Genomic DNA, 24007 nt, shown 5'->3' with positions numbered 1-24007 from the left:
CTCCTTGTGGAGAACAAAGTTACTGAAGTCACAAAGGTCAGATTCAAGAAGGGAAGTCTCTGGGGTACAGAGCTTGGAAATGAGGGTGGAGGATGGAGGAGTGGCAGAGGCTGAACTGTCCACTAGCCTTTCTAATGTAGAATACAGAGAGGGATTCCAGAGACAAGGAGGAGGAACTTCCAGGGACCTGTAGAGAATGTCTTCTGTTCTCTTCCCCTCTTATCTATGGGGGAAAGAAAAGGATGCTGGATATCTTGAGGCTTGAGGGTGCTCTTAATAAAATGTGACACCTGATTCTTGCCTGGAGTTTCTGAAGGTGGGAAGGAGGTTTCCTGAAGGACCCCATGCCTGGGTGTGGGGAGGGCTGTTGGGTTGTTTTCAGGGCCTCATCCCAGGCCCTGTAGCCCTCAGTGACATCAAAGACTCCAGGGTTCCTGTGTCCTCAGGGGACACAAAACGGAGATAAGCCACAGGCACAGGGGTCCTAGGATCTTACCAAAGGCCACTTACTGGCCTGAACCAGACCCAACCTGGGGGTATTTACCTCTCCCACTGCAAGATAACTAAACTACAAGTTTACCCTATTCTGGGAGTAGGGGGACGATTAAAAAGGATATGAGATTGGAATTTCGAGTGGGACTGGACCGTGGCAGTTCCCCTAAATGTTAACCTAGAGTTATTGTATGACCAAGCACTCTTCTCCTAGAGAGGAAAATAACCAAGAGAAAATGAAATACGTATCCATACAAACACGTGTGCCCCAATGTTCATAGCAGCGTTATTCATAGCTACAAGGGGAACGAATCAATGTGCAGCAGCTGATGAATAGATAAATACACTTTGGTGTACCCATCCAGTGGAACAGCATTCAGCCTCAGAAGTGAGCAAAGTACTAATTCCATTTGCAGTGTGGATGAACCTCTAGTGAAAGAAGCCTGTCTCAAAAGATCACATGTTGTATAATTCCATGGATATGAAATGTCTATGATAGCTCCTAGAGCCAGAATGTAGTTAGTGGTGGCCTAAGACTAGGACTAGGAGGGGATGTGTTGGCATGACTGATCAGGGTATATATAGGGTTTCATATGGGGATGATGAAAATGCTGTAAATTTGATTGTAGTGGGGCACTGGGGTGACTCAGTGGTTGTGCATCTGCCTTTGGCTCAGGTCATGATCCCAGGGTCCTGAAATTGAATCCCACATCAGGCTCCCCTCAGGAAGTCTGCTTCTCCCTTTGCCTGTGTGTCTTCTTATTCTTTCTCTATGTCTCTCATGAATAAATAAATAAAATATTTTTTTTTAAATTGTTGTAATGATTGTTGCACAACTCTCTATATATACAAAAAACTATTGAATGGCACACTTTAAATTGGTGAGTTGTATGGTATGTGAATTTTACCTCAAAAAGTTGGTAAGTGACCTGGCTCTGAACTGAGTTATAAGTGACCTGCAAATTATGAAATTGGACTGAAAAATGATGAAGCTCACTCTCTACCCAACAGGTGGGGGATGGAAGGATGGATGGGGAGGCAGAGGGCCTCTTCAGCCATGTAGCCCACAGAAGCTCTTCAGAGATAAACCAAAGAAAGCAGCAGAGGAGAAGGAGACAGCGTGACAAATTCTGGTCCTCATTCCGGTCCTTTTTGCAGTCTGGCCTGTGGTTTCACCATCAGGTTTGCCTAGATAGCCAATGGAATTAACCATTTTTGCTCAGGTGTCACATCAGACTGTTCTAATAACACAAAGGAGCAGAAGAGCCTGAGGTTACCTTACTGCTGTCTGCTGACACAGGCCGGGTCTCATTTGTAGCGTGGTTGAGGGGAGGACAAGGTGGAACTAAGGAACTAAATAAGCTACACGCATCCCAATGCTGCTACTGTCTCCTGGTCCTGGCTCATCTCCGGGAGGATAGAGGGAGGCAAGACTGACTGTTGGCTCACTCTAAGATGCACCTGCAATGCTCCCAGTAACTCAGGACTGAAGGATCCCCAGAGCCAGCCAGAAATGCTGCATCCAGTTTGTGTGTATGTGTTGGGGTTTTCCTCACACCAACCAAGCAGTTCTTGTACACCAGTTAGATGTCCTACCATTCAACACAATTGAAGATGACATAACAGAAACACCTTTTTAGCTCTTATCACTTAGGAAATTCCAAGGGATTGTGGAGCTCTGTGACAGAAACAGAGACCAAAGACCAAATGTTTATTTCTTTTAGAAATCACAGTATCATCTAGCCCTTTCATCCAGGGACTTCCTAACCATTGCTCATTAGGACTATGACATGATGCCAGGACTGAATGGAGGAGGGATTCTTCTCCTAAGTCCTGGACTGATGTCCTTTGCCCATAAGAACTTTAGAAGATGCAGTGCTTGGACCAAGTGGAGCAGACACTTGAACTCAATCTCAGATAAAGGAAATAAGAAGTTCTCACATTGACTCTTGGTTTCAACTCAGTTAAAAAAAAAAAAAAAAAAGAAGAAAGTGAAATGATGATTCATCTTTTCAAATGTAATCAGAGATAGGAGGAGACAGCTGACTCAATGTTTTGAGGAGACTCTGACCCAGATCAGTTTTCCCCAAACCCGGCTGCACATCAGAATCCCCTGGGGAACTTTAAAAGCCTAGAGGTGCCTGGGCACTACCCCAGACCTCCTGATTGAAAATCTCCATGGTTGGGGTGCAGAAATAAGCATTTAAAAAAAACCTTAAGTGATTTTGATTAGCCAGTGTACCCTAACTGATGGCTCAGCATTAGAGAATCCCACGGTTTGATTACTTTGGTCACTGCCTTCATTGTGAAGAAAAATACTTAAAAGGGAGGAAAGAAGATGAGAACCCAAAACAAACAGTGGCTCTTGCAATATGTGCCTCATATCTGGCTGTGCTTCTTTGATTTTCTCTAGTCAGAAAAGCCAGTGTCATGATCTTCAGTTTATACACGGGGTGGGGGGAATATGCAAGCACTCTGACAGTAGGTAGTCTCCTAAGATGCCGGAGCTAGTGGCATGTGGGGATTTAGAGACCATAGTAGTCGGTCAGAGGGGTGGCAGTATGTGCAAAGTAGAGAGAGCACGGGGCATAGAGGGCAGAGAAGCTAGATTGGGCTCCACTTCTCACCAGCTGTGGAATTTGACTGCTCTGAGTGGTGGTGGTAAAACCCCTGAGCTAATAGAAAGAGTTTTGCAAATAAGATTTTCAAATTTATATAGAATGCCTTGCATTTCTTGAATTGGGTAATTAATATATAAAAGAGGGCCTTCTGGCCCCTCTTGCATAAGGGGCACGTTAAAATTTGTGACTTCTTTACTGAATGATCATTTCTACTCTGAATGTGGTGCCAGATGAGGTAGAAAACAGAAAACTAAAAGAAATTAATATGCAAGCATTGCTTTCTCTGACTGTAACTCTGAAGCCATATGGTCACATGGCTGTAACTTCCAGTTTTTCACTCCACAGAGGGTTTTTATTAATTAAACAATGTTATGTTCCTGGCATTGGGATGCAGAGGTGCACAAGACATTGTTTCTGCTGTGAGGAGCTCACGTCCAGTGGGGATAATGACAAATGAACAGAATTATTGTAGAGGGTGGTGAATGTAGGCACATAAACATCCAACTATCTCTTAACCTGTCTTGACAACTTGCCCATTGAAGGATAGTGAAGCCTGTCTCTCAGCCTGAGATAGGATGTCGGTGGTGACAGTGAGGGCAGCATAAGTGCCACACTACAAGTATCTACTAGGTCTATATATGGTATAGAGGGGACTTATTCATTTTAAGTTGGGAGGTCTAAGAAGTCTTCCTTGTTTTCCAAAAGAGGAAATTGAAGCCAAGAGGAGTTAAGTGAACAGGTAGGTGGGGGGAGGTGGGGGAGGCTGAAGAGCCTTCAGAACAAGAGGACAGAGTCCTACTCCTAGCACTGCTCGCTCCTTCTCAGACCTCCACACCTTCTGCTCCTCTCTGCAGATAAAGAGCAGGTGAACTGTATGTAGAGCAGCACAGGGGCCATGATCACAGACCTCTGTCCACTCTCTGTTTCATCTCATATCAGCCGTGGGAATTAGAACAAATGACTTTCTCTCTTGGTACCTGTTTCATTATCTGTAAAATAGGCGTAAATACAAAATGTAGAATGTTGTATAGATTAAGTGGTTTGAGACATGGAAAGTGCTTAGAAGGGGGCCTCTTAGCACATAGTAAGTACTAAGTAAGTGTTATTTATTCTTATGCTATTACATGATTGATGTGCTCAACCCATGATCATATTCGTAAAAATATGATTAAAACCTAACTCATGGGATCCCTGGGTGGCGCAGCGGTTTGGCGCCTGCCTTTGGCCCAGGGCGCGATCCTGGAGACCCGGGATCGAATCCCACATCAGGCTCCCGGTGCATGGAGCCTGCTTCTCCCTCTGCCTGTGTCTCTGCCCCTCTCTCTCTCTCTGTGACTATCATAAATAAATAAAAATTTAAAAAAAAAAAAAAAAACCTAACTCATTTCCCCCCTCAGAATTACAATATAAAAAACTTCAATTCTTAATTGCAAAATGACACAGTATATCATTGTAAAATATATTTTAAATTTAAAAAAAGAGAAAAGAGGGGCACATGGGTGGCTCCGTCAGTTAAGCATCTGCCTTCGGCTCAGGTCACAATCCTTAAGTTCTGGAATCAAGCCCCACATCAGGCTCTGCTCACAGGAAGCCTGCTTCTCCCTCTCCCTCTGCACCCTCCTTCCCAGCTTGTTCTCTCTCTCTCTCTCTCTCAAATAAATAAATAAACCTTAAGAAAAATAAAATAATAAATAAAATAAAAATAATGAACCTTAAGAAAAATAAAAATTAAATAAAAATTAAAAAGAGAAAAGAGTATCCAAATACCCATGCCTGAGATAATACTTGCTAATACTTTGGTGAACATAATTTACTATAGCTCTCTGGACACACATATATAAACGTAATTTTGAGACGTCATTATATTAAGATGCTGCCCACTGAACTGCTTTTATCACTCATCAAAGATATTGTGAGCATCTTTCCATGTCAGTAATTATAGATCCCATGATTTCTTGTTAAACTGATGAGTATGTCATTGTATGGCTACATCACAATTTATTTAAGCCATCACTATTGATGGCCATTTATGTTATTCCCAATATTGTTGATAATACAAAACAGTAGCACTGTAAATGACCCCACCAAGTCAGCTCTGGGCCCTTGTCTGATTGTTTCCTTGGGAAAACTTGCTGTAAGTGGTATCTCTGGATCAAAGGGTATATACCTGAAGACATATGTCCCGGTAGAGTAATACATATTGTGGAAAAACAGATTAGCTAGTCACCTGGCTTGATGGCATTTACAAAGCCACTAACTTGTGGTTTTTATAGCAACTCAGGACCTAGTTGTGGGAGGGCAAGTGGGCCAGTGGTCATTTTGTAGGAGGGCAAATATTTGGAGGCAGTCTCTGCCCACAAGTTTCAAACATGTTCCTGTACCACCAGCAGGTAGTTTTTCAGATCTGAGAAGGAACTCAATGGGAGAATTTACTGATCTCATTAGGCTACCAGTGCCATACAATTTCTTTGAATATCTGGCTATTCTAGGAAGTCAGAGTAAGGAAGTTCATTTGACTGCAAACGTCACTTGACTTGAGAAACCTTCTGAGGGTATAATGTCCAAGGGTATTTTGCTCCAGTCATGTCAGAAACAGATTTTTCCTAGTCTCAAGCTTTCCTTATCACTTGGCCAATAATCCTGAGCATTTCCCTTAGCAAATAAAGCTGGAATGTACAGCAAGAAACACAAGTGGTGGCCACGAGACTCTGTACCTTCTACTGCCCAGAAAGTAATAGAAGATGAATTGAGTATGGAAAGGAAATGGACACAGGCTGGACGATATCCGGACTTGGCCAGTTCAGACGAGCTCTTCCTACAGGTGGGTAAAAGTGAAGAAACACCTGGCCCTTCACTCTAAACCAGAAGTCAGCCACTCCACTTATTTCATTCCAGCCTCCTTTCCTGACCACATCGGACCCTGTTCTAGGGTGGGACATTCCATCACACAGGCTCGGTGTGGGAGAGGACTGCTCTGGAGGAATTAATGGAGCGACCAGTCCTACTAGTAGTAATTCCTAGCTGGAGAGGAAAACAGTAATACAGCCTAACATCCACAGTCTAAATACTGCCAGGGCAATTCCCAGTACTTTATGTGTATTAACTCAATTAACTCTCACAACAACCCGAGAAGGTAGGTATGCTCGTTGGTCTCATTTTATAAATAGGGAAAGGCACTTAGAGGGTAGACCATTCGCTGAAGGTCATATATTGAGTAAATGGGAAAACTGAGATTCAACTCCCATAGTCTAGCTCCAAATTCTTTTATTTATGAGTGTTCCTCTTCATGTTTGTAATAATGGCCATCTATCTTCAACCAGACGCTCCCAAAATAATCAGAAAAAAACATATATGAGGGATAATTTTAGAGAAGCCAATGGGAGTTCTTCAGCCTGTTGGTCAAAGAGAGACCTCTTAAGAGTATCAAACCTGACAAATAGGGGCAACTGGGTGGCTCAGTCATTGAGTGTCTGCCTTTGGCTCAGGTCCTGATCTTGGGGTCCTGGGATTGAGTTCCACATCGGGCTCCTTGCAGGGAACCTGCTTCTTCCTCTGCCTGTGTCTCTGCCTCTCTCTCTGTGTCTCTCATGAATAAATAAAATCTTAAAAAAAAAACAAAACCTGACAAATGAAAGAGGATTGAATGAAGCCCCTCCTTGGCCTGTTATAAAAGAGAACAGCATCTTTAGGGGCAGAATTATGGGAATTTGTGACATTATCTGACACTGACGTATTTTGCATTAAAAGTAGGAGATACATGGGTATCTTTGCTTCAGCTCTAGTCCCTTTACCCTCCCTTCCTGTTCCCTCTGTCTTTTCCTCATAGGCTGCAGCTACTTGGTATCCAACAGGCATATATGCATTATCGATCTCTCTCACATGCAAACACTGATATGTGTGTGTATTTATATGTCCATATCATCTATCTAAATATATATACATAGATACTTCTTTTTTTTACATAGATACTTCATACGTATAAATACATCTCTACAAATTGTTAATTTTCTGAAAATGTTATTCAGTGGCCAAATTTAACAACCATTTTATTCCATATATGGCATGTCTAAAGTCATTAAGTTATGACCTCACTGTCCAATAAAACAGGAAGATAGTTGAGTTAAATGTGGTGCCTAAGGCTGTCGAAGGCCCACCCAGAGGCCTGAGCCATGACATGATACTATGAATGAAGAGACAGAGTAAGTTACTTACTGGAGTAAGTGACCCAAAAGAGTGGACAGAGTTAGTAAACTGCGGTGCATTGGCTGGAAAGGAAGGAAATTGGACTGGCTGGGAGGGCTGGCCTGAAGAGGGAGAGCAGTACATTTCCATTTCCATTATGGACACAACAGCCAGGATACTCACTCCTTGTCCAGACCCACACTGAGCAGTCAATGCCTCTTTTCCCCCTAGCAGATTTAAGGATAATCGCGGTACTTTAATTTGCCACAAGTTCACTTGCAGAAGACATTTGCTGTGTCTTTTCAGTAGATGTCTGTGTGCACATGTGCGTGTATGACATCATTCATTTCCAGTAACTTCTTGAAGTTCAAACCAGAGCACTCTCATAACTATCCTGATTTTGAGGAAGTTAGTCTTCTGTCATACTTTCCTCTCTCCACATTACCCCTTGGTTCGCCAATTGTAACTCCTCTCTTTATAAAGGCACCACACTTGAAGCTTCCCTCACTGTCCACAGAATTCCCCAGGGTCTCTCTTTCATTTAATCCAGGAGAAATATCAAAGAGAAACTTCTTTCTGAGCTCCATGACTTACATTTATAAATTGTTCTTAGTAGCAGTTTGGGTTTTTCTGGATCCACTTTTTCTAAAAGTCCCAACTGTGTTCCTAACTTAATTATCTTATTTACCCAGAAACGCCAAACCTCTTGAAGAACAATATTTATTCTTTCTAGGCAATATGATGAATCAGTTTTGGGACAAAGAGGGATCTATATCTTAGGATTCTAGGACTTATATAGAATATCCAGAAAGGATTTACGGCTGTTCACAAGGATCTCTAACATACAACAGAAGACCACAAATGGAAAGTGGGCCAAGAAAAGGGAGGGATATAAGCATAAAGCCAAACCACTGAGTCTCCTCTTCTTCCCGGGCACAAGCCAGGAGTCCATGCTCCCTGTCAGAATATACAGGCTTGTTGTGACTGAGGTACCATCTGCTTTTTCCCAGACTTATGATGCGTATCACTTGACTGTTCTCCCTGCTTCTATGCCACTTCTACATTGCGCCAAAAGTGATCTCATAACACAAGCAAGATCAATCATTTTCCTACTTAAAACACATTTAGAATGGAAACCAAACCCTTACCATGTACCCAAAGTCCTACTTGGCTCCGTTTTCAATTTCATGCCTTTCTCTCTACCTCCCTTGCTACTCTCCTGTCACTCTGGCCTCCTTTCTATTCCCCCGATCAAGTCAAGCTCAGTCTCACCTCAAAGCTTCTGCTGGATGTACACTAATTTTGTACAGCTCAGGTTAAATGTTACCTTTTCAGAGAAGTTCCTGCTCTACTCACTGTGTTTATTTTTTATTTATCTTTTTAATATTTTTGTTATTTATTCATGAGAGACACACAGAGAGAGGCAGAGACACAGGCAGAGGGAGAAGCAGGCTCCATGCAGGGAGCCTGATGTGAGACTCGATCCCAGGACTCCAGGATCACACCTTGGGCCAAAGGCAGGCTTTGAACTGCTGAGCCACCCAGGGATCCCCACTCACTGTGTTTAAAATCAGTTCCTGACCTTTTAACTTTACCTTGGTCTCATATTTATTGGTATTATTGTACTTATGTGGTCATGTATTTGTTTATTATAGATTTCCACCTCCACCCTCAGACCCTCATCTAGAGTGTGAGTTCCACGAGGCAGGAGCCATGCCATGTTTGATTTGTTCTCTCTTAAATCTTCAGGATCTACCTTGAAGCTTGACATGTAGTAAATACTCAGTAAATATCAGTCGGATGAAAAAATAAAATTGGCTCTAAGCTTTCCAAGCCACCATTGGACAGTTAATTAATATTTCCGAGATTGGGCAGTAAAACAAAACAACTTCTCCCTTGAGGAAACATAACTATTTTGGCATTAAGATCAGAGGGACAAAAAGAAAAAAAAAAAGATCAGAGGGACATTTTTTCCCTAGTGTTCCTTAGAAAGCACACTGTGTACTAAAGTGAAGAATGTCTTCATCCACATTTTTATTTTTTTATTTTTTTTATTTTTTTTTCATCCACATTTTTAGACCATACTCAATGACCAGTTTCAAAAAGCTGTTTTTGTTAAAAACAACCTGAGTAGAAGCCAATGACATTATAGCTATTTCCATTCAATGTACTCTTTGCTGGGATATACCAATACCAATATGGTTTTGTCCAGATGCTCATCTATAGCCAACACTGATAGCTCTTCCTTTCAAATTTATATACTTCTCTTTTCCCAGCTAGACTATATGTTCCAGCCTCCCTTGCAAGTGGGTATGATCATGTGACTGAATTCTAACCAATGGAGAGGAAATTATGTGCCCTGTTTCCAAACTTGGCTCATAAAAACCTTCCACTGAGCTCCCCTACCTTTTATAGTTTAATAAGCTGTAAGGAGACCCCCAAGGAAATTTTGGAAACAACATACTAAATATTACAGAGCCATTATCCATCTGAGTCCTTGAATGACTACACAGAGCAGACTGCCTACTTAGGTGGATATGGATCCTGTTTTGTTTTGTTCTTTTAAAGATTTTATTTATTTATCCATGAGAGACACAGAGAGAGAGAGAGAGAAAGAGAGAGAGAGAGACGCAGCGACATAGGCAGAGGGAGAAGCAGGCTCCCTGCAAGAAGGCTCTGATCCTGTTTTGTTTATAGAAATTTTACATGCCTAGGGACAAAACAAATTTATTCTTCCACGAACTCATGTTCAGCATTTACAGTATGCTTCAGGTTTTTTAACTCATGTAATTAACTCATGTAATCATCCTAACAGCTCTCTTAAGTGACTATTATCATTGGCTCCATTATACACATGAAGAAACAAAGAAGTTAAATAACTTACCCAAGGTCAAATAAACAGGAAGCAGCAAAACTGTAATTCAATCCCAAACAGCCTAACTCTAGAGTCTCTGTTCTCAATCACTCTACTATACTATTTTCTTTTCTTTTTTTTTTTTTTTTATTGGGGGGAGAGAAGTTAAGGTGGCATAAAATCAAATTTGTGTTATAACTTTAGAATGTTAAATGTAATCCCATGGTAATCACAAAGAAAAGAGCTATAAAATATATACCAAAAAAGAGAGAGAGAAAGAAAGGGAATTAAATGTTTTCTACAAAAAAAAATAAATAAAAAATAAAATAAATAAAAAATTAAAGCAACTCTTAAACATTTAAAATAAAACTAATACCAGTCTTTCTCAGACTTTTTGAAAAGACTAAATAAGAGAGAATACTTCCTAACTTATTCTCTGAGGCTAGTATTACCCTGATACCAAAGCCTGACAAAGACACTGCAAGAAAACTACAGACCAATATCTCTTATGAATACTGATGCAAAAATCTTCAATATACCATCAAACTGGTCAGCAATATCGCAAGTAGATTATACACCATGACCAAGTGAAATTTATTCCTGTAATGCAAGAATGGTTCAACATATGAAAATCAATAAATAATACTCCACATTAACAAACTGAAGAAAAACCCCACATGAGTCTCTGTTGATGCAGGAAAAAGCATTTGGCAATATTCAATACCATTTCATGATGAAAAAAAACATTAAAAAAACTAGGAATATAAGGAAACGATCTCAGCATAATAAAAGCCATATATTAAAAAGTCCATAGCAAATTTACTCAATGGTGAAAGACTGAAAGTACGGCAAAAATTTTTAGGAAATTGGATTTGGCAATGAGTTCCTGAATATGGCACCAAACACACAGGCTTCAAAAGAAAATATAAACTGGACTTCATATGCCATTGGATGGCATATGCCTGAGCAGTGGTATGCAGATATTCATGAAGACCCTGGCCTGCAATACCATCATCCTGGAGGTTGAGCCCAGTGACACCAACGAAAATGTGAAGGCCAAGATCCAAGATAAAGGAGGCATCCCTCCTGACCAGCAGAGGCTCATCTTTGCAGGCAAGAAGCTGGAAGATGGCCGCATCCTTTCTGATTACAACATCCAGAAAGAGTTAACTCTCCGTCTGAAGGATAGCTGTTAATTCTTCAGTCTTGAATTCTTATTGCCCAATGATGGCATTGCTCTGCACTCTGGTCATTGCCCCAATTTCAGTTTAGAAATTACCGGTTTCAGTAATAGCTGAATCGCTGGTTTTTTCAATAGCTTTTCAAAAAAATATATATATATTTTTAAACAGTACCATCCTTTTTGTAAAAAAAGATTTTATTTATTTATTCATAGGAGACAGAGAAAGAGAGAGAGAGAGAGGCAGAGACACAGGCAGAGGGAGAAGCAGGCTTCACACAGGGAGCCTGATGCGGAACTCAATCCCTTGACCCTAGGATCAGGCCTTGAACAGAACGCTCAACTGCTGAGCCACTCAGGTGTCCCAGCTTTTCAAAATGTTAATAAAAGTTTTGTTGCATGGTAAAAAGAAGAAGGAAGAAGAAGGAGGAGATCCTGCAGGTGACTTGTGACCGGTGTCGTGGCAGTTTCTGCACTCAGCTCTGGATCACAGCTGCAAGCATGGGAGCCACCCCATCAGCACAGCCAGGTGAGAAGAGAGGCTGGCTCTGACATGCTGGCTCACATACAATGACATCAGTAGAACTGCCTGACCCCGACGGTGAGGATAAGGCAACTTTGAGCATTGTACCAAACTAAGTTGTTGAGGTCAAGTGTTTGTTGTAGGAGTCTAGGTGAATATAATCTAAATTAAAATTGGATTCTAAATTTTAAAAAATGTTTTTTCATTTTGCAGATCCAAAGACAATGCCAACATTGTAATAAGGTAGCCTAAACAATGGAAGAAACTGGGACATCTGGGTGGCTCAGCGGTTGAGCATCCACCTTCCACTCTGGTGGGATCCCAGAGTCTCTGCATGGGGTCCCACATCGGGCTCCCTGCATGGAGCCTGCTTCTCCCTCTGCCTCTCTCTCTATGTCTCTCATGAATAAATAAATCAAGTCTTAAAAAAAAAAAAAAAGGAATGGGAGAAACTATTCACAAATCATATATCTGATAAGGATTAATATGCAGAACTCCTAAAAGTCAGCAACAACAAAAATCTGATTAAATATTGGGTAAAGGGCTTCAATAGACATTTCTACAAAGAAGATACACAAATAGCCAATAAGCCCATGAAAAAATGCTCAACATCACAATGCTTCCCAACATCACTGGGGAAATGCAAATCAAAACATGTCAAGATACCATCTCACACCCTAGAATGGCTACTGCCAAAAAGCCAGGAAAATAACATGTTGGTGAGGATGTGTAGAAATTGGAACACTTGCACATTGTTTGTGGGAATGTAAAATGGTACAGCCACTGTGGGAAACAATGTGGCAATTCCTCAAAAAATTAAAAATGAGATTGCCATATGATCCAGCAATTCCTATTTTGAGTATATATGCAAAAAAAATTGAAAACAGGGTCTCAAAGAGAGATTTGTATATCCATATTCATGACAGCATTATGCACAATAGCTAAAACTTGCAGGCAACCTAGGCACCCACTGTCAGATGGATGGATAAGCAAAATATAGTGCATACATTCAATGGAATATTATTCAACCTTAAAAAGAAAAGAAATCTTGACATATGCTACAACTGGATGAACCTTAAAAATATTATGTTAAGTGAAATAAGATAGTCACAGACAGACAAATACTGTGTGATTCCATGTACGTGAAATATTTTAGAGTAAATCAAAATCATAGACAGAAACCATAGATTGATGGTTGCCAGGGGCAAGGGGAAGTAGGTGATAGGGAGTTATGCCATGGGTATAAAGTGTCAATTTTTAAAACAAAAAGAACTATGAGATGGTGGTAATGATTGCACATGAGTACACTTAAAAATATACACTTAAAAATGGTTAAGATGTTAAGTTTTATGTTCTGTATATTTTACCACACACACAAAAAGCAATAGCATCATGGGAAAAAGAAAAAAGATTGTGTGAGTTAGAGTGTGGACCCCCGTGAGGGGGGAGAGAGGAGAGGATTGTGTACCCCCGTGAGGGTAGGAAGAAGAGCTTGACCTGATAAAGGTATCAGGTATTATTATTGATAATTGATATTATCCACATGGTGGAGAAATAAACCCATTTATTTGTCTTAGTATAGCAAATCCACATACCACAGCCTGGAAAAGATTTGAAACACAGCCCTACGAGATCTTTTGATCTTTGAATCAGTATAATGATCTAATTGAATTAATACATTTACAAAAAGTCATGCTGCTATAGTAAATTTTGATGATGCATCAGATATGAAGCCCAGACCCTGCAAGGTATCTTGCATGTGGCCCTGCCTCAAACCATTACCTTGTCATCCTTATGGCTCTAATGGGAGTGTCACTTATATCAGTTTAAAGCCCTGTGGAGTAAAGAAGTTTCTTAAAAGGCAGAGATTGTCAAAGTGTGGCCTGGGGGCTAAATCTGATCTACTCTCTGCTTTTGTAAATAAAGTTTTATTAGCATACAGTCACACTCATTTGTTTGTATATTATGTATAGCTGCTTTTGCACTGTAATGGTAGAGCTGAGTATCTGCAACAGAGATCACATGACCCACAAAACCTGAAATATTTGCTATCTGATCTTTTACAGAAAATTTTAAAATGCCCACCCCTATTATAAGGGAGTAGGGAGGAAGGAAGGATAAAGGGGACAGGTTGGAGGCTCACTGTGGGGATCTTGAATGGGGAGAACAAGGTGTTTGTTCAGACTTTATCCTTCCTTCAGTGAGGAGCCACCATAGTACTAAGAAAAGACTATGACAGAAATATATTGAAAGAGAATTAATTAGTGGCTTTATTATTTTTTTATTTATTATTATTAGTGGCTTTATAAAAAATGTTGAGAAAATGAGGGCTAAAAACAAAAGGCAGGGAGCATGATTAGGAGAAACCTGCAGTTATTCAAACTGAAGTGGTTAGGGTCTGGAGCAGACACTGTTGGTTGTCTGCTACCATTCAAACTCCAATTTTCCGTGGCAGCAAGGCCCTGACTTTGTTAAGGTATCTATCCTTATGTGACCCAGAGAAAGATGATCTCATCCCTGGCTCCTGGGTAAATCCTTGCCAACAATTGGTTTCAGGGGTGGGTAAATGACCCGGTTACGGCCAATGAGACCCACAAGGTATGCTCTGCTGGGTGTGGAAAGTGGAACTACCATTGCTGTCTTGATATAAGCTTGAGTATAGAGTCAACCACCCAGTAGAGTGGGGCCAAGAGGATTGCAGAGAAATAGAGACAGAGCCATTCTACCTGTATATTTCTTGCTATTTAAGATAATCATCTTCCTATTGTTTAAGCCAATATGAACATCCTAACATAAAGGCCAAGAGAGTATCAGTAACAGAGTTCACAAAAGAAGTAGTTGGAACAAGGGATTTGTGAAAGAGGATTAGATCAAAATTGAAGCTCAGCTATGGGAAAAAGGGAGGAGTAAATTTGGTCCTGAGATTTTTGTTCTGGTGACTGGGAACCTAAAATCCATGAACAGAAATGGGGAAGTGATGGGCATGGCCCACTGTCTTTGTTTTAGTCAAGTTATTGTCCTGTGAGGCCGATAGACATCCCAACAGGGGATCTGCTTTGCATATTGCTACATGACTCTACTCCAAACCTGAGAACATGAGACAAAGTTTATTTGATCCTACAGTACTGTAGCTGTGAGCAAACACTTTAGGAATGCAGTTTTATGCAATATTTTTTTTTATTATAGGTATTTAAGTTATAATAGAAAGGATGTATTGAGAAAGGATGTATTGTCCCATAGTGGTGGTTAGATTGGAATAAAATCACTTCCTTGTAGAATTCAAATACCCATTTTTTTTCAGGGTGAGAGAGCAAAATATTTTTCTAAAATTAGAGTTCACTGAATTTATAGTAGAAAAAATACATTTAGGTATGCATAAGTAAGTGTAACTTAATTTATTTTTAAAAAATATACTAAATTCTATGTTCATCTACTTTTGAAATAATGCACAAGGAAGAGAAGATATCCAATAAACCAGTAAATGGTGGGTATGTTTTTATACTTTTATAAAGAGACAAACACATTTATTCAGACTGAATAAAGATTTGGGGTGAAAATGGGTAAAACAGTAGGAGACAGAGATGCAGTATCTTTTCATTGCATGAATCCCCCCAGCTGTCACGGTAATAGCCAGGACTGCAAGTAAAAATCACGACCTCAAGCATTGTCCTAGTTCCAAGAGGAAAATTTCAAACTCATTAATACTGCTCTAACAACATTTTCTAGACAGAAACAAAATAAAACAAAAACCAAAAAAACAAACAGGTTGATCAATGTAACAGAACAGAGTCCAGGAATAGATAAATAGATACATAGATATAGATACAGTCAACTGGTTTATTGATAAAATGACACTGCAATACAGTAAGGGAAAAGATGGTCTTTTCAATAAATGGTGTAGGGACAACTGGTTATCCATATAATTTTGTAAAAATGTACTTTAACCCCCTACCTCACATGATGTGTAAAAAAATTAATTTCAGAAGGACCGCAGACCTAAATGTGAAAAATAGTCACTATTTAGAAGAAAACATGGAAAGAGGTCTACTTAATGTTGGAGCAGGCAAAGTTTGGTTAAACGGGACCCACAAAAAAATAAAGGGAAAAATTGGTAAGTAGGACTATATAAAATCAAGGGCATTTTGTTCATCAAAAAGACCCCATTAAGAAAAAGAATAGACAACACATAACATGTGAATATATCCGACAAATGACTTATATGTAGCATTTGATAAGAATTCCTATAAATCAATGATAGACAAATCTAATTAAAAAAATGAACAAAACATTTAAAAAGACACTTCCTAAAAACGTATTGCAACATGGCTGATAAACACATAGAAAAGAGCTCAACTCCATTAGCCACCAAGGCAATGCAAATTAACACCATAATCTGATGTCTGCAGATTCACGAGAATGCCTAAAATAAAAGCAACAACATGCCAGATTTGGGTGAGAATCTGGAGCAACTGTGGTTCCCATACAGTGATATGGGGAATGCAAATTGGTACATTTCCCAACATTTCCATACCATTCCCCAAAAATTCTCTCTCATGTATGTATATACCAATGATTCTGCAACGGAACTTACCAGATATGTACTGAACAGAAATGAGTTCAAAGGTTCATCAAAGACATAGACTGCAATATCTAGAGCAGCACTAGTCAGATTAGCCCCCCATTGCCTGGAAAAACAAAAATGTGCAGGCAAACAAACATCAGACTGCTTCTGGAGTTGTTCAATTCAGGTAGGTATCAATATGCTATGCTGGTCCAATAGTACTAAACTTTGAAACCTCTTCATTAACATGATTCATAAATTATTCAAGTGTAGTGTAGTACGGAGTTTAAGACCTTGGGCTTTAGGATGTTAGCATCCTGCAGCCGGAGCTTCCTAGACACGTGATTTTGATCAAGTTATCTAAACTTTTTTGTTCCTCCATTTCTTCATCTGTCAAGAAGAGATAGTAACAGTACTTTCCTCATAGGTTTTTTGTTTCTTTTTGGAAGACTAATTGAATCAATACACACAAAGGCATGGAAAATATTGCCGAAGTGGTACTACATATTTTTTAAGATCTTAATACTATTTATTAAATCCTTTTATATGTTCTAGTGCTCTGATATGGCACTAGAATGGATGCAACCACAAAAATACCACATTTGGGTTAGAATCAATGAAGCACGAAAATACATGAACTAACTTTGCAAAGATTTGATAAAACAGGACTTCAGTGGTAGAGAGTATAAAAGTTGAGTTCAAACTGCTTCAATTATTTTCTGATGCATCTGTGTTATGAAACACAGTTTCTGACTGTGTTATTTGTGTCTTTTGTTTTGTTTTAGGAAGAGGAAGAGCTATGCTCATAACGTATGTTTCAGTCTTTGTGTTTTTAAGGGCAGCGTGGATGACTCGTGTTGGGGTAATCTCTCTCTCCAAAGCCTAGCAGATACAGTAGGTGCTGAATGAATGTTCAAATAAAGAGGACAAGTTCTCACTTACAGTGTGCTCAGTTCTGTTTAGTTAGAAACCAACCAGGGTCATTGTTTTGCTATCATTTGTTTTCAATTTGACTAAAGAATAGGCAGAAATATTTAACTTGAGGTGTAAAAAGAGGAATTGCTCTATACTAGAAAATTGCTCTAAACTAGAAATTTGTTGTAAAATTACCAAGGAGTGGAGCATCTTTCTTTAAAAACAAAACACAGCTATCCAAGTGAACATTTTCCAAATTTTCCCTAAATAAGTTACATTGTCTAAGTAATTTCTACTTTATAGTAGCTCAGCATTTACTGACATGAGAGACCCAGATGAAACAAAAATGGATCAATGCCAAAATTTTAAATGTGCAAATTGAAAAAGAACAGAAATTCTAGTTAATTTTAACATAATGAAAAATTCCAAAATTATTAAGATGATCAAATTAGATCTTCAACCCAGCACAACTTTAATTAACAGTTATTTTACTTTGTAGTAAGAAAAATTAAACATTTCAGCTTTAAATTTTTTATTTTTAAAAATAAAGTTTTAATAATAAATACCAAATTAATGTCGATTTATTATTTTTTTTAATTTATTTATTTGAGAGAGAAAGAGACAGCATGAGTGAAGGGAGAGGCAGAGGGAGAGGGCAAAGCAGACTCCCCGCTGAGCAGGGAGCCTGATGCCGGGCTCAATCCCAGGACTCCAGGATCACGACCTGAGCCAAACGCAGACACTTCACTGACTGGGCCACCCAGGCATCCCGGAAAATTAATTTTTATTTAAAAAATGGTTTTAAAGTCATCCATAATAATACCAGCCTGGTTAGATTCACAGCTCTTGAAACTTAAAATATTAAAATATTTTAATAAATTATTTCTTGGCATCCATACTATCAATACACAAACTGATTGCACCATGCTTTCTGCTAAGCACATTAGAGACCTCACTCCATTTTACCCAAGGAAACAAGCTCACTGAAGTTAAATGACATACCCAAAGTCATAGAGTTAACCAGACTGGAACTTGGGGTCTGCCTCCAGGTCCCTAAGCAACCTTTGATTCTTCTCCAAATATGCATACATTTCTCAGTACAGCTAGATTTTTTTCCCTTCCATAGTCACCCCGAAATGAAGCAAGTTTTAGAGCAGTTGTAGGTACAAACAAGGATTTGTTGTTTTTGTCTTTGGTTTTCAGTTTTCTTCTAGATGCCTGAATCATTTTAATCCAGTTTTAAAGTCCTCGAGCCTCTTCAGTGTCCTAGAAAAAGACCATTTTGTTTGGTCTCATATATGTTAGCATTTATAACTTATTTCAAGCTTGCTAAGAGACGTGGTTTACAGATAAAGACTGTTGAGAGTCATTTGTTGTTGCTGATATCAGCTTTTTTATTATTCAGGCTTGACGTGGCATTTTCTTCAATTCTCACGGCAAAAACAGTTCTTCTAATCAGTTTCAGTTATGTAAATTTTGTTGTCTATTGAGTAACTTCTCCGTGATCTTGCTTTTTTTTTTTTTTCTTTCATTTTTCACAACTGCAGAGAATTGAGGTGAAACAGATTTTGTGGTTTGTCAAAGATGGGATGCTTGACCTTTGGGCAGACAGCAAAGCTTCCCATGGAGAAGCCACGCCTAAGTTTGGAAGATTTTGATAGCCACCAATAAGCCCCCCAAAACTTTCACCTTGCCGTTATGCAAAAACTTTACTTGGGGTAAAACTCAGTTCTCAGAGTGAATACATATGTTGGGATCATTCTTGCAAGTTTCCCCAAGGTCCAAATGTTGTAGTTATTTCATATCTATGGAAGCATATCTCCTGTCTATAGTACCATAAACAATGGGTTAATTTGGTCTGTTCATTCTTTATAATAGTATCATATATTATCATGTGGATCCAAATCCACAGCTGCTTACATCAGAGCCCATAAATAAATTGATTGTGCTTCACCATACTCGAGGCTGTACTGGTAGTGAAATAATTGAAAATTAGGGAAAACGCAAATGAAAAAAAAAAAAATTCAGTCCAGCTGGGTTCAAGTCCAGCTGGGTTGAATTTAGTTGGTTAAACTCCTTCATCACTGATGTTTATATTTGGTTTTATACATTAATGAGTTATCATTTCCTTACAAGTATGTAAAAATTCCTGGAAGGCAAATAATTGAGTACAGACTTTAAAAATTATAATTTATTTGGAATACGTAATATGTTCACATGATTTAAAAGTCAAAAGGTCCTACCAGTACAATTCTCCCACTAGGAACCCAATCTGCCACTCCAAAAGCAACCAGTCTTAATAGCTTCTTATGCATCCTTTCAGATATAAATTTTTTGAATATACAAGTAATTGTGTATCTACATTTTTTCCCTTTTTTAAAAGATTTTATTTATTTATTCATGAGACACACACACACACACACAGAGAAAGAGAGAGAGGGGCAGTGACACAGGCAGAGGGAGAAGCAGGCTCCATGTAGGGAGCCCAGTGTGGGACTCGATCCCGGGGTCTCCAGGATCACGCCGTGGGTGGAAGGTGGTGTTAAACCGCTGAGCCAACCGGGCTGCCCCATTTTTTTCCTTTTTAAAAAATGCAAAATTTGTATCTGGAAGGATACATAGAGTTACATAATATACAAAATACTAAGTAACTATCTGTGCAATACATAATTAATATAATATACAAAGCAAGCATACTGTACCCTCCTTTTGTATTAAACAACATTAAATGTATCTCAAAGACCTGTTTCATATCAGTACAGAAAGAACTTCCTTATCTGTTTATGTGGCTGTCTAATATAGCATTTTCTTGTTTGGATTGTGCCACCCCATTTATTTAACCAGTTCCCTCTTGATGGACATTTGGGTTATTTCCAGTGTTTTGCTATTATAAACAATGCTGTAATCCTCACACATATATCATTTTTCACATATGAGAATGTAACTATAGGGTAAATTTCTGTAAGTGAAAATCCTAGGTCATATATAATTCTGATAGATATTGCCAAATTACCCTTTTCAGAGGTTGTACCAATTTACATTCTCACTAAAATGTCAGGGATCACAAATTTTCTATCATTAAATTTATCTCATATGCAAAAAAAATAAAAAATAAAAATTAAAAAATTAAAAAAGAAGCTGCTCTCCATATGCTATGGCCTGGATGTCTGTGTGCCCCCAAATTCACATGCTGAAATCCTACCCCTAAAGATGATGGGGACTTTGGAAGGTTCTTAGGTCATGAGGATGAAGCTCACATGAATGGGATTAGTGTTCCTATGAAAGAGACCCCACAGAGGTCCCGTGCACCTTTTACCGTGAGGGGACAGCTAGAAGGTGCCAGTTACAAACCAGGAGGAGGATCCTGATCATAATACAACCAACCATGTGGGCTCCCCAGAAAGGTCAGAAATAAATTTGTTGTTTATAAGCCACCTGCTCTGTGGTATTTTGTTGTAGTAGCCTTAACAGACTAAAAACACATCATCAGTGGTAGCATCTTCTCCATTCTCCAGTGTCCAAGTTGAATGTGGCCTCATTGATGAGCTTCCTAGCACCTGGGATTTCCTCCATCCCTGACTTTATAACATTTGCTGGCCTCTCTTCTCACTGTCCGGAGACAGTTCCTTAAAGTCTCATATTTTCTAGCACTTGAATTATTAGTTAATTCTTCTTGAATTTATATATCATGTCTTCAGTTGGATGGTAAGCTCCAGAGGAGCATCAGCCACATTTAATATCTTTGACTCCTCTGCAATGCTTTGTGAATGCCTGGCCTATAGAAGTTGTCCAATGAGGAACTGAGATGCAGTGAGATGTTGGTAGTGGAATTGTGGAAAATGTCAGTGGAATTTCAAGTATGAAAGTGCTACTTTTTGTGTCTCAGCACTGGCATGGACTGGGGAAGGGAAATCAACTCTTAGGCTACAAAGAAGGGAAGCAGAGGTAGGGAGAAATACATGAGGGAAAACCAGATTAGTATGTTGAGATTTGCCATTATCCTACCACAGAGCCTTCTTCTGGTAAACCCATTTGCTTCTTGAGAACTGTCCTCCTCCAAAATACAGGCATTTGGGACACCATCCTAACTCGGTGTCACCACCATTATAGTCATCCCTAGTGGACTCAGAGCACCAAATCTGAGAGTGTGTGATCCAATCTGAGAGTGTGGTCTCCAGTCCAGAGATTATGCAGGATTAGAGATTTGCTTCCTTTTACCTCCCCTTGAACCAGAATGCTGCTGCCTATTATCTTAGGCCTAACCTTGTAGTGGGTGTCCCTTCAGCAGGTCATAGGGTCTTAACATTTCTGACCTCCCCTTCCCATCTGGATCATCCCCTGGTTTGCCATCTGACGTGAGGGACTGAATTCTGAGGCCTGGGTGTGACCTCACTCCACTCCCATCTCCCTAGCTTTGACTATCCTTTTCTGCAAGAGATCTGAAGAGGCCACACTGACTGGTGTGCAAGTCAGGAAGGAATCTGTTTACTGGTTTCTTTGAATGGATATGGATATTCTAAACTGCCTGTCCATCCAATTCCACTTTTCTATATGATAGGATCCGCAATACTCTCATAAATCTGGAAAACGGAGCCAAATAATGATAGCTTAATTAAGAAATCAAGAAGTATCCATTTCAGCCAATTTGGCCACTTACTCTCTATTGAAAATTACATCATAGTCTTATATACATTACTTTTAAATGGCCATTTTATATTTTTCATTTGAAGGAAAAGACATAAGTTAATAATCAGCAAGAATTACAATAAAAACTGCTACTTGGTATATCTCATCATGAGCCGATGCTATTTAATGAGAGAATATATGTAATCCCAGTGTCTAGCACGGAGTACATGTCGATTGATGGTAATTACCACAACTATTGATGATAAAACCCCACCACTAACAACTGTTTCAATTTCTTCAAATCTTAATTTCTTTTAAAATATAAATAATTCTGGAAATATTTAAATTTTAATAGGGGTAAGTTGGTTTATTACATTAATTTCCTTTAAATTCCGGGGACCCGGGCCAGGGAAAAATTATAAAAACGGAATGTATCTGTCTTGACAAACGTGATCAGTAACAGCAACAGTGCAAAAGTTAATTTTGAATTCTAATTTTTAAAATAGTAATCTATATGTTTTCTAAAATAGATAAAAATATATTTGACCCACTTGCAGCAGATAGTTGCATGCTTATAAAAAGGACTGGAGTAAAACTTTAATGAAAGCCTATAGTTCATTTTCAGGCCTATTTTCCTATAATATGAGCCCCCTGCCCTTCATTGTCACAAAATTCCAGCCAGAACCTTGGCCACTATAGCCAGCCAGGAAGACTGGTCATAAAGCTGAGATGTCCCACCACCCAGCACCCACTTAGCTGGCATAAATATCATGTCATCATCATTTCTACAGAGATACTGATATTATTTCTTTAAAAACATCTAGCATCCAACATACAGTCTTAGGAATAGTCATCGTCCTCATCTTTTGAGAGTGTCTGATTCAGAGAAATGATCACAAGTCTCTTTAAAGTGAGCTTAATGACTCAGCAACTGAGAGACCAACACTTCTTTGAATGACAAGTGTTGTCATGTTTGACTTCAAACTAGAAATTTTTATGGCCCCACCCTAGACCAGGCCTCAAGCCTCTCCTTGATTTCATGTTCGATGTCTCACTTCCTTTTCAGAATGTGAATTCTGGAATACATCCAGCTTTATAGGCGCTAGGTTGCATATCCACGTTTACTGATCTGAGAAGAGTGATCTGTGAGGAAAGCCCCTTTGTTTCCTTAGAGCTGTTTTGGGGACCACTCCTTCTCTCTCACCCTCCCTCCTGCAGATCTTCAATTTGTACAACACAATTTTGACTCTTTTCTTGATATTGTCCTCAAAGAAACTACAGAGTAAGAGAGAATGAAAGTTTTCAATGCGTTCTTTTGAAAAAACTACTTTTTTTTTTTTTTTTTTTTGTATTTTTTCATTGCACAGAACTAAGAGTAGGCTGCATAAACAGCAGCCATGAAGTGAAGAACTAGGAAGATAGCTGAGATATCCCCCATAACTTTTCCCACCGGGACATTAAACTGGCTGTGGTTTTATGAGGCCTAGAAAACAAGACAATGGACATGGTGGTGCACCAAGGAATAAAATAAATAAAAATATTTTATTAAATTAATGCAGATGTAAACAATGACAATTAAAATGTAGAACTAAGTATCATTTCTGCCTATGTCATTTAGAGTAAAACACAAGACAAGAGGATAAAGTGCCTGACAAATTCAACACCACAAAGAGGAATGGAGTAAGCTCAGTCAGAATCCTTCCTTGTACTTCACAAAGAATGTTGTCATGCAAACGAGGGACACCGTACAAACGAACATGTACAAAAGGTAACAATGAGTTCTGTTAGAGACTCTGTTTCTTCAGCTTTGCTATGTGGCAAAATGAAGGTTTTCTTTGTCGATAATCCAGGTAAATGGCCAAGAGAGAAGGAAGACACAGGACCTCCTGGGAGGCACATGAACCTCAAAGCCTTTGAAAAGCAACGTCTTAGATCTATGTAGTGATGAGAACTGGTGGGACTCAGAGGTTCAGGCACAGCTCATGACCTTTTTTAAGCACAGGTGAGAGTCAAGGTACACTACTGGAATTTCCAAAAACAAACAAACAAAAAA

General features: G+C 39.1%; 1 long non-coding RNA gene across 7 annotated transcripts in view; it reads left to right on the top strand.

Annotated features, from left to right (window-relative positions):
- Positions 1–24007, top strand: part of LOC111096980 — a 48814-nt gene that overhangs the window by 16018 nt on the left and 8789 nt on the right. The window contains exons 2-5 of one of the 7 annotated variants that reach the window (XR_005354281.1): positions 5771–5934; positions 11740–11858; positions 12066–15963; positions 23573–23722. This is a non-coding gene — a long non-coding RNA (uncharacterized LOC111096980). Of the gene's footprint in view, positions 1–1503; positions 2712–5770; positions 5935–11739; positions 11859–12065; positions 15964–23572; positions 23723–24007 lie in introns of those variants that run through there. The other 6 variants (XR_005354283.1, XR_005354286.1, XR_005354287.1 and 3 more) reach the window with 6 other exon arrangements.

The sequence above is a fragment of the Canis lupus genome, chromosome 1 (assembly GCF_011100685.1).
Source record: "Canis lupus familiaris isolate Mischka breed German Shepherd chromosome 1, alternate assembly UU_Cfam_GSD_1.0, whole genome shotgun sequence".
In the NCBI taxonomy this organism is placed as follows: Eukaryota; Metazoa; Chordata; class Mammalia; order Carnivora; family Canidae; genus Canis; species Canis lupus.
This window is presented reverse-complemented; position numbering and strand designations above follow the sequence as displayed.